This window comes from Ranitomeya imitator, chromosome 9, assembly GCF_032444005.1.
Source record: "Ranitomeya imitator isolate aRanImi1 chromosome 9, aRanImi1.pri, whole genome shotgun sequence".
In the NCBI taxonomy this organism is placed as follows: domain Eukaryota; kingdom Metazoa; phylum Chordata; class Amphibia; order Anura; family Dendrobatidae; genus Ranitomeya; species Ranitomeya imitator.
In genome coordinates this window covers 55,877,501-55,890,561 of record NC_091290.1, presented here as the reverse complement: position 1 = coordinate 55,890,561, position 13,061 = coordinate 55,877,501, and positions in this window count along the sequence as shown.

Sequence of the window (13,061 nt, the reverse complement as noted above, 5' to 3'; positions counted from 1 at the left end):
ATACGGGGCCTCCATATAGCTGTAATTACAGGATACTCTGACTGCTGTGTATACGGGGCCTCCATATAGCTGTAATTACAGGGTACTCTGACTGCTCTGTATACGGTGCCTCCATATAGCTGTAATTACAGGGTACTCTGCACTGTATACGGGGCCTCCATATAGCTGTAATTACAGGGTGCTCTGACTGCACTGTATACGGGGCCTCCATATAGCTGTAATTACAGGGTACTCTGACTGCACTGTATACGGGGCCTCCATATAGCTGTAATTACAGGGTACTCTGACTGCTCTGTATACGGGGCCTCCATATAGCTGTAATTACAGGATACTCTGCACTGTATACGGGGCCTCCATATAGCTATAATTACAGGGTACTCTGACTGCTCTGTATACGGGGCCTCCATATAGCTGTAATTACAGGATACTCTGACTGCTCTGTATACGGGGCCTCCATATAGCTGTAATTACAGGGTACTCTGACTGCTCTGTATACGGGGCCTCCATATAGCTGTAATTACAGGGTACTCTGCTCTGTATACGGGGCCTCCACATAGCTGTAATTACAGGGTACTCTGACTGCACTGTATACGGGGCCTCCATATAGCTGTAATTACAGGGTACTCTGCACTGTATACGGGGCCTCCATATAGCTGTAATTACAGGGTACTCTGACTGCACTGTATACGGGGCCTCTATATAGCTGTAATTACAGGGTACTCTGCACTGTATACGGGGCCTCCATATAGCTGTAATTACAGGATACTCTGACTGCTTTGTATACAGGGCCTCCATATAGCTGTAATTACAGGATACTCTGACTGCACTGTATACGGGGCCTCCATATAGCTGTAATTACAGGGTACTCTGCACTGTATACGGGGCCTCCATATAGCTGTAATTACAGGATACTCTGACTGCACTGTATACGGGGCCTCCATATAGCTGTAATTACAGGATACTCTACACTGTATACGGGGTCTCCATATAGCTGTAATTACAGGATACTCTGACTGCACTGTATACGGGGCCTCCATATAGCTGTAATTACAGGATACTCTACACTGTATACGGGGCCTCCATATAGCTGTAATTACAGGGTGCTCTGACTGCACTGTATACGGGGCCTCCATATAGCTGTAATTACAGGGTACTCTGACTGCACTGTATACGGGGCCTCCATATAGCTGTAATTACAGGGTAGTCTGACTGCTCTGTATACGGGGCCTCCATATAGCTGTAATTACAGGGTACTCTGAGTGCACTGTATACGGGGCCTCCATATAGCTGTAATTACAGGGTACTCTGCACTGTATACGGGGCCTCCATATAGCTGTAATTACAGGGTACTCTGACTGCTCTGTATACGGGGCCTCCATATAGCTGTAATTACAGGGTACTCTGACTGCACTGTATACGGGGCCTCCATATAGCTGTAATTACAGGGTACTCTGACTGCACTGTATACGGGGCCTCCATATAGCTGTAATTACAGGGTACTCTGACTGCTCTGTATACGGGGCATCCATATAGCTGTAATTACAGGGTACTCTGACTGCACTGTATACTGGGCCTCCATATAGCTGTAATTACAGGGTACTCTGACTGTACTGTATACGGGGCCTCCATATAGCTGTAATTACAGGGTACTCTGACTGCTCTGTATACGGGGCCTCCATATAGCTGTAATTACAGGGTACTCTGCACTGTATACGGGGCCTCCATATAGCTGTAATTACAGGGTACTCTGACTGCTCTGTATACGGGGCCTCCATATAGCTGTAATTACAGGGTACTCTGACAGCTCTGTATACGGGGCCTCCATATAGCTGTAATTACAGGGTACTCTGACAGCTCTGTATACGGGGCCTCCATATAGCTGTAATTACAGGGTACTCTGACAGCTCTGTATACGGGGCCTCCATATAGCTGTAATTACAGGGTACTCTGACTGCTCTGTATACGGGGCCTCCATATAGCTGTAATTACAGGGTACTCTGACTGCACTGTATACGGGGCCTCCATATAGCTGTAATTACAGGGTACTCTGACTGCACTGTATACGGGGCCTCCATATAGCTGTAATTACAGGGTACTCTGACTGCTCTGTATACGGGGCATCCATATAGCTGTAATTACAGGGTACTCTGACTGCACTGTATACTGGGCCTCCATATAGCTGTAATTACAGGGTACTCTGACTGTACTGTATACGGGGCCTCCATATAGCTGTAATTACAGGGTACTCTGACTGCTCTGTATACGGGGCCTCCATATAGCTGTAATTACAGGGTACTCTGCACTGTATACAGGGCCTCCATATAGCTGTAATTACAGGGTACTCTGACTGCTCTGTATACGGGGCCTCCATATAGCTGTAATTACAGGGTACTCTGACTGCTCTGTATACGGGGCCTCCATATAGCTGTAATTACAGGGTACTCTGACTGCACTGTATACGGGGCCTCCATATAGCTGTAATTACAGGGTACTCTGACTGCACTGTATACGGGGCCTCCATATAGCTGTAAATACAGGGTACTCTGACTGCACTGTATACGGGGTCTCCATATAGCTGTAATTACAGGGTACTCTGACTGCACGGTATACGGGGCCTCCATATAGCTGTAATTACAGGATACTCTGACTGCTCTGTATACGGGGCCTCCATATAGCTGTAATTACAGGGTACTCTGCACTGTATACGGGGCCTCCATATAGCTGTAATTACAGGATACTCTGACTGCACTGTATACGGGGCCTCCATATAGCTGTAATTACAGGGTACTCTGACTGCACTGTATACGGGGCCTCCATATAGCTGTAATTACAGGGTACTCTGACTGCACTGTATACGGGGCCTCCATATAGCTGTAATTACAGGGTACTCTGACTGCACTGTATACGGGGCCTCCATATAGCTGTAATTACAGGGTACTCTGACTGCTCTGTATACGGGGCCTCCATATAGCTGTAATTACAGGGTACTCTGACTGCACTGTATACTGGGCCTCCATATAGCTGTAATTACAGGGTACTCTGCTTTGTATACGGGGCCCCCATATAGCTGTAATTACAGGGTACTCTGACTGCTCTGTATACGGGGCCTCCATATAGCTGTAATTACAGGGTACTCTGACTGCTCTGTATACGGGGCCTCCATATAGCTGTAATTACAGGGTACTCTGACTGCACTGTATACGGGGCCTCCATATAGCTGTAATTACAGGGTACTCTGACTGCACTGTATACGGGGCCTCCATATAGCTGTAATTACAGGGTACTCTGACTGCACTGTACACGGGGCCTCCATATAGCTGTAATTACAGGATACTCTGACTGCACTGTATACGGGGCCTCCATATAGCTGTAATTACAGGGTACTCTGACTGCACTGTATACGGGGCCTCCATATAGCTGTAATTACAGGGTACTCTGACTGCACTGTATACGGGGCCTCCATATAGCTGTAATTACAGGGTACTCTGACTGCACTGTACACGGGGCCTCCATATAGCTGTAATTACAGGATACTCTGACTGCACTGTATACGGGGCCTTCATATAGCTGTAATTACAGGGTACTCTGCACTGTATACGGGGCCTCCATATAGCTGTAATTACAGGGTACTCTGCACTGTATATGGGGCCTCCATATAGCTGTAATTACAGGATACTCTGACTGCACTGTATACGGGGCCTCCATATAGCTGTAATTACAGGATACTCTGACTGCTCTGTATACGGGGCCTCCATATAGCTGTAATTACAGGATACTCTGACTGCACTGTATACGGGGCCTCCATATAGCTGTAATTACAGGGTACTCTGACTGCTCTGTATACGGGGCCTCCATATAGCTGTAATTACAGGGTACTCTGCACTGTATACGAGGCCTCCATATAGCTGTAATTACAGGGTACTCTGACTGCTCTGTATACGAGGCCTCCATATAGCTGTAATTACAGGGTACTCTGACTGCACTGTATACGGGGCCTCCATATAGCTGTAATTACAGGGTACTCTGCACTGTATCCGGGGCCTTCATATAGCTGTAATTACAGGATACTCTGACTGCACTGTATACGGGGCCTCCATATAGCTGTAATTACAGGGTACTCTGACTGCACTGTATACGGGGCCTCCATATAGCTGTAATTACAGGGTACTCTGACTGCTCTGTATACGGGGCCCCCATACAGCTGTAATTACAGGGTACTCTGCTCTGTATACGGGGCCTCCATATAGCTGTAATTACAGGGTACTCTGCTCTGTATACGGGGCCTCCATATAGCTGTAATTACAGGGTACTCTGACTGCTCTGTATACGGGGCCTCCATATAGCTGTAATTACAGGGTATTCTGACTGCACTGTATACGGGGCCTCCATATAGCTGTAATTACAGGGTATTCTGACTGCACTGTATACGGGGCCTCCATATAGCTGTAATTACAGGGTACTCTGACTGCACTGTATACGGGGCCTCCATATAGCTGTAATTACAGGATACTGACTGCACTGTATACGGGGCCTCCATATAGCTGTAATTACAGGGTACTCTGCTCTGTATACGGGGCCTCCATATAGCTGTAATTACAGGGTACTCTGACTGCTCTGTATACGGGGCCTCCATATAGCTGTAATTACAGGGTATTCTGACTGCACTGTATACGGGGCCTCCATATAGCTGTAATTACAGGGTACTCTGACTGCTCTGTATACGGGGCCTCCATATAGCTGTAATTACAGGGTACTCTGACTGCACTGTATACGGGGCCTCCATATAGCTGTAATTACAGGATACTCTGACTGCACTGTATACGGGGCCTCCATATAGCTGTAATTACAGGGTACTCTGCACTGTATACGGGGCCTCCATATAGCTGTAATTACAGGGTACTCTGCACTGTATACGGGGCCTCCATATAGCTGTAATTACAGAGTACTCTGACTGCACTGTATACGGGGCCTCCATATAGCTGTAATTACAGGGTACTCTGCTCTGTATACGGGGCCTCCATATAGCTGTAATTACAGGATACTCTGACTGCACTGTATACGGGGCCTCCATATAGCTGTAATTACAGGGTACTCTGACTGTACTGTATACGGGGCCTCCATATAGCTGTAATTACAGGATACTCTGCACTGTATACGGGGCCTCCATATAGCTGTAATTACAGGGTACTCTGCTCTGTATACGGGGCCTCCATATAGCTGTAATTACAGGATACTCTGACTGCACTGTATACGGGGCCTCCATATAGCTGTAATTACAGGGTACTCTGACTGCACTGTATACGGGGCCTCCATATAGCTGTAATTACAGGGTACTCTGCTCAGTATACGGGGCCCCCATATAGCTGTAATTACAGGGTACTCTGACTGCACTGTATACGGGGCCTCCATATAGCTGTAATTACAGGGTACTCTGACTGCACTGTATACGGGGCCTCCATATAGCTGTAATTACAGGGTACTCTGACTGCACTGTATACGGGGCCTCCATATAGCTGTAATTACAGGATACTCTGACTGCTCTGTATACGGGGCCTCCATATAGCTGTAATTACAGGGTACTCTGCACTGTATACGGGGCCCCCATATAGCTGTAATTACAGGGTACTCTGACTGCATTGTATACGGGCCTCCATATAGCTGTAATTACAGGATACTCTGACTGCACTGTATACGGGGCCTCCATATAGCTGTAATTAAGGGGTACTCTGACTGCACTGTATACGGGGCCTCCATATAGCTGTAATTACAGGATACTCTGACTGCACTGTATACGGGGCCTCCATATAGCTGTAATTACAGGGTACTCTGACTGCACTGTATACAGGGCCTCCATATAGCTGTAATTACAGGGTACTCTGACTGCACTGTATACGGGGCCTCCATATAGCTGTAATTACAGGGTGCTCTGACTGCTCTGTATACAGGGCCTCCATATAGCAGTAATTACAGGGTACTCTGACTGCACTGTATACGGGGCCTCCATATAGCTGTAATTACAGGGTACTCTGACTGCACTGTATATGGGGCCTCCATATAGCTGTAATTACAGGGTACTCTGACTGCACTGTATACGGGGCCTCCATATAGCTGTAATTACAGGGTGCTCAGACTTCTCTGTATACAGGGCCTCCATATAGCTGTAATTACAGGGTACTCTGACTGCACTGTATACGGGGCCCCCATATAGCTGTAATTACAGGGTACTCTGACTGCACTGTATAAGGGGCCCCCATATAGCTGTAATTACAGGGTACTCTGACTGCACTGTATACGGGGCCCCCATATAGCTGTAATTACAGGGTACTCTGACTGCACTGTATACGGGGCCTCCATATAGCTGTAATTACAGGATACTCTGACTGCACTGTATACGGGGCCTCCATATAGCTGTAATTACAGGGTACTCTGACTGCACTGTATACGGGGCCTCCATATAGCTGTAATTACAGGGTACTCTGACTGCACTGTATACGGGGCCTCCATATAGCTGTAATTACAGGGTACTCTGACTGCTCTGTATACGGGGCCTCCATATAGCTGTAATTATAGGGTACTCTGACTGCTCTGTATACGGGGCCTCCACATAGCTGTAATTACAGGGTACTCTGACTGCACTGTATACGGGGCCTCCATATAGCTGTAATTACAGGGTACTCTGCTCTGTATACGGGGCCTCCATATAGCTGTAATTACAGGGTACTCTGACTGCTCTGTATACGGGGCCTTCATATAGCTGTAATTACAGGGTACTCTGACTGCTCTGTATACGGGGCCTCCATATAGCTGTAATTACAGGATACTCTGACTGCTCTGTATACAGGGCCTCCATATAGCTGTAATTACAGGATACTCTGACTGCACTGTATACGGGGCCTCCATATAGCTGTAATTACAGGGTACTCTGCACTGTATACGGGGCCTCCATATAGCTGTAATTACAGGATACTCTGACTGCACTGTATACGGGGCCTCCATATAGCTGTAATTACAGGATACTCTGACTGCACTGTATACGGAGCCTCCATATAGCTGTAATTACAGGGTACTCTGTACTGTATACGGGGCCTCCATATAGCTGTAATTACAGGGTACTCTGACTGAACTGTATACGGGGCCTCCATATAGCTGTAATTACAGGGTACTCTGACTGCTCTGTATACGGGGCCTCCACATAGCTGTAATTACAGGGTACTCTGACTGCACTGTATACGAGCCTCCATATAGCTGTAATTACAGGGTACTCTGACTGCACTGTATACGGGGCCTCCATATAGCTGTAATTACAGGGAACTCTGACTGCTCTGTATACGGGGCCTCCACATAGCTGTAATTACAGGGTACTCTGACTGCACTGTATACGGGGCCTCCATATAGCTGTAATTACAGGATACTCTGACTGCTCTGTATACGGGGCCTCCATATAGCTGTAATTACAGGATACTCTGACTGCTGTGTATACGGGGCCTCCATATAGCTGTAATTACAGGGTACTCTGACTGCTCTGTATACGGTGCCTCCATATAGCTGTAATTACAGGGTACTCTGCACTGTATACGGGGCCTCCATATAGCTGTAATTACAGGGTGCTCTGACTGCAATGTATACGGGGCCTCCATATAGCTGTAATTACAGGGTACTCTGACTGCACTGTATACGGGGCCTCCATATAGCTGTAATTACAGGGTACTCTGACTGCTCTGTATACGGGGCCTCCATATAGCTGTAATTACAGGATACTCTGCACTGTATACGGGGCCTCCATATAGCTATAATTACAGGGTACTCTGACTGCTCTGTATACGGGGCCTCCATATAGCTGTAATTACAGGATACTCTGACTGCTCTGTATACGGGGCCTCCATATAGCTGTAATTACAGGGTACTCTGACTGCTCTGTATACGGGGCCTCCATATAGCTGTAATTACAGGGTACTCTGCTCTGTATACGGGGCCTCCACATAGCTGTAATTACAGGGTACTCTGACTGCACTGTATACGGGGCCTCCATATAGCTGTAATTACAGGGTACTCTGCACTGTATACGGGGCCTCCATATAGCTGTAATTACAGGGTACTCTGACTGCACTGTATACGGGGCCTCCATATAGCTGTAATTACAGGGTACTCTGCACTGTATACGGGGCCTCCATATAGCTGTAATTACAGGATACTCTGACTGCACTGTATACGGGGCCTCCATATAGCTGTAATTACAGGATACTCTACACTGTATACGGGGTCTCCATATAGCTGTAATTACAGGATACTCTGACTGCACTGTATACGGGGCCTCCATATAGCTGTAATTACAGGGTACTCTGCACTGTATACGGGGCCTCCATATAGCTGTAATTACAGGATACTCTGACTGCACTGTATACGGGGCCTCCATATAGCTGTAATTACAGGATACTCTACACTGTATACGGGGTCTCCATATAGCTGTAATTACAGGATACTCTGACTGCACTGTATACGGGGCCTCCATATAGCTGTAATTACAGGATACTCTACACTGTATACGGGGCCTCCATATAGCTGTAATTACAGGGTGCTCTGACTGCACTGTATACGGGGCCTCCATATAGCTGTAATTACAGGGTACTCTGACTGCACTGTATACGGGGCCTCCATATAGCTGTAATTACAGGGTAGTCTGACTGCTCTGTATACGGGGCCTCCATATAGCTGTAATTACAGGGTACTCTGAGTGCACTGTATACGGGGCCTCCATATAGCTGTAATTACAGGGTACTCTGCACTGTATACGGGGCCTCCATATAGCTGTAATTACAGGGTACTCTGACTGCTCTGTATACGGGGCCTCCATATAGCTGTAATTACAGGGTACTCTGACTGCACTGTATACGGGGCCTCCATATAGCTGTAATTACAGGGTACTCTGACTGCACTGTATACGGGGCCTCCATATAGCTGTAATTACAGGGTACTCTGACTGCTCTGTATACGGGGCATCCATATAGCTGTAATTACAGGGTACTCTGACTGCACTGTATACTGGGCCTCCATATAGCTGTAATTACAGGGTACTCTGACTGTACTGTATACGGGGCCTCCATATAGCTGTAATTACAGGGTACTCTGACTGCTCTGTATACGGGGCCTCCATATAGCTGTAATTACAGGGTACTCTGCACTGTATACGGGGCCTCCATATAGCTGTAATTACAGGGTACTCTGACTGCTCTGTATACGGGGCCTCCATATAGCTGTAATTACAGGGTACTCTGACAGCTCTGTATACGGGGCCTCCATATAGCTGTAATTACAGGGTACTCTGACAGCTCTGTATACGGGGCCTCCATATAGCTGTAATTACAGGGTGCTCTGACAGCTCTGTATACGGGGCCTCCATATAGCTGTAATTACAGGGTACTCTGACTGCTCTGTATACGGGGCCTCCATATAGCTGTAATTACAGGGTACTCTGACTGCACTGTATACGGGGCCTCCATATAGCTGTAATTACAGGGTACTCTGACTGCACTGTATACGGGGCCTCCATATAGCTGTAATTACAGGGTACTCTGACTGCTCTGTATACGGGGCATCCATATAGCTGTAATTACAGGGTACTCTGACTGCACTGTATACTGGGCCTCCATATAGCTGTAATTACAGGGTACTCTGACTGTACTGTATACGGGGCCTCCATATAGCTGTAATTACAGGGTACTCTGACTGCTCTGTATACGGGGCCTCCATATAGCTGTAATTACAGGGTACTCTGCACTGTATACAGGGCCTCCATATAGCTGTAATTACAGGGTACTCTGACTGCTCTGTATACGGGGCCTCCATATAGCTGTAATTACAGGGTACTCTGACTGCTCTGTATACGGGGCCTCCATATAGCTGTAATTACAGGGTACTCTGACTGCACTGTATACGGGGCCTCCATATAGCTGTAATTACAGGGTACTCTGACTGCACTGTATACGGGGCCTCCATATAGCTGTAAATACAGGGTACTCTGACTGCACTGTATACGGGGTCTCCATATAGCTGTAATTACAGGGTACTCTGACTGCACGGTATACGGGGCCTCCATATAGCTGTAATTACAGGATACTCTGACTGCTCTGTATACGGGGCCTCCATATAGCTGTAATTACAGGGTACTCTGCACTGTATACGGGGCCTCCATATAGCTGTAATTACAGGATACTCTGACTGCACTGTATACGGGGCCTCCATATAGCTGTAATTACAGGGTACTCTGACTGCACTGTATACGGGGCCTCCATATAGCTGTAATTACAGGGTACTCTGACTGCACTGTATACGGGGCCTCCATATAGCTGTAATTACAGGGTACTCTGACTGCACTGTATACGGGGCCTCCATATAGCTGTAATTACAGGGTACTCTGACTGCTCTGTATACGGGGCCTCCATATAGCTGTAATTACAGGGTACTCTGACTGCACTGTATACTGGGCCTCCATATAGCTGTAATTACAGGGTACTCTGCTTTGTATACGGGGCCCCCATATAGCTGTAATTACAGGGTACTCTGACTGCTCTGTATACGGGGCCTCCATATAGCTGTAATTACAGGGTACTCTGACTGCTCTGTATACGGGGCCTCCATATAGCTGTAATTACAGGGTACTCTGACTGCACTGTATACGGGGCCTCCATATAGCTGTAATTACAGGGTACTCTGACTGCACTGTATACGGGGCCTCCATATAGCTGTAATTACAGGGTACTCTGACTGCACTGTACACGGGGCCTCCATATAGCTGTAATTACAGGATACTCTGACTGCACTGTATACGGGGCCTCCATATAGCTGTAATTACAGGGTACTCTGACTGCACTGTATACGGGGCCTCCATATAGCTGTAATTACAGGGTACTCTGACTGCACTGTATACGGGGCCTCCATATAGCTGTAATTACAGGGTACTCTGACTGCACTGTACACGGGGCCTCCATATAGCTGTAATTACAGGATACTCTGACTGCACTGTATACGGGGCCTTCATATAGCTGTAATTACAGGGTACTCTGCACTGTATACGGGGCCTCCATATAGCTGTAATTACAGGGTACTCTGCACTGTATATGGGGCCTCCATATAGCTGTAATTACAGGATACTCTGACTGCACTGTATACGGGGCCTCCATATAGCTGTAATTACAGGATACTCTGACTGCTCTGTATACGGGGCCTCCATATAGCTGTAATTACAGGATACTCTGACTGCACTGTATACGGGGCCTCCATATAGCTGTAATTACAGGGTACTCTGACTGCTCTGTATACGGGGCCTCCATATAGCTGTAATTACAGGGTACTCTGCACTGTATACGAGGCCTCCATATAGCTGTAATTACAGGGTACTCTGACTGCACTGTATACGGGGCCTCCATATAGCTGTAATTACAGGGTACTCTGACTGCTCTGTATACGAGGCCTCCATATAGCTGTAATTACAGGGTACTCTGACTGCACTGTATACGGGGCCTCCATATAGCTGTAATTACAGGGTACTCTGCACTGTATCCGGGGCCTTCATATAGCTGTAATTACAGGATACTCTGACTGCACTGTATACGGGGCCTCCATATAGCTGTAATTACAGGGTACTCTGACTGCACTGTATACGGGGCCTCCATATAGCTGTAATTACAGGGTACTCTGACTGCTCTGTATACGGGGCCCCCATATAGCTGTAATTACAGGGTACTCTGCTCTGTATACGGGGCCTCCATATAGCTGTAATTACAGGGTACTCTGCTCTGTATACGGGGCCTCCATATAGCTGTAATTACAGGGTACTCTGACTGCTCTGTATACGGGGCCTCCATATAGCTGTAATTACAGGGTATTCTGACTGCACTGTATACGGGGCCTCCATATAGCTGTAATTACAGGGTATTCTGACTGCACTGTATACGGGGCCTCCATATAGCTGTAATTACAGGGTACTCTGACTGCACTGTATACGGGGCCTCCATATAGCTGTAATTACAGGATACTGACTGCACTGTATACGGGGCCTCCATATAGCTGTAATTACAGGGTACTCTGCTCTGTATACGGGGCCTCCATATAGCTGTAATTACAGGGTACTCTGACTGCTCTGTATACGGGGCCTCCATATAGCTGTAATTATAGGGTATTCTGACTGCACTGTATACGGGGCCTCCATATAGCTGTAATTACAGGGTACTCTGACTGCTCTGTATACGGGGCCTCCATATAGCTGTAATTACAGGGTACTCTGACTGCACTGTATACGGGGCCTCCATATAGCTGTAATTACAGGATACTCTGACTGCACTGTATACGGGGCCTCCATATAGCTGTAATTACAGGGTACTCTGCACTGTATACGGGGCCTCCATATAGCTGTAATTACAGGGTACTCTGCACTGTATACGGGGCCTCCATATAGCTGTAATTACAGGGTACTCTGACTGCACTGTATACGGGGCCTCCATATAGCTGTAATTACAGGGTACTCTGCTCTGTATACGGGGCCTCCATATAGCTGTAATTACAGGATACTCTGACTGCACTGTATACGGGGCCTCCATATAGCTGTAATTACAGGGTACTCTGACTGTACTGTATACGGGGCCTCCATATAGCTGTAATTACAGGATACTCTGACTGCACTGTATACGGGGCCTCCATATAGCTGTAATTACAGGGTACTCTGCTCTGTATACGGGGCCTCCATATAGCTGTAATTACAGGATACTCTGACTGCACTGTATACGGGGCCTCCATATAGCTGTAATTACAGGGTACTCTGCTCTGTATACGGGGCCTCCATATAGCTGTAATTACAGGGTACTCTGCTCTGTATACGGGGCCTCCATATAGCTGTAATTACAGGGTACTCTGCTCTGTATACGGGGCCTCCATATAGCTGTAATTACAGGATACTCTGACTGCACTGTATACGGGGCCTCCATATAGCTGTAATTACAGGATACTCTGACTGCACTGTATACGGGGCCTCCATATAGCTGTAATTACAGGGTACTCTGACTGCACTG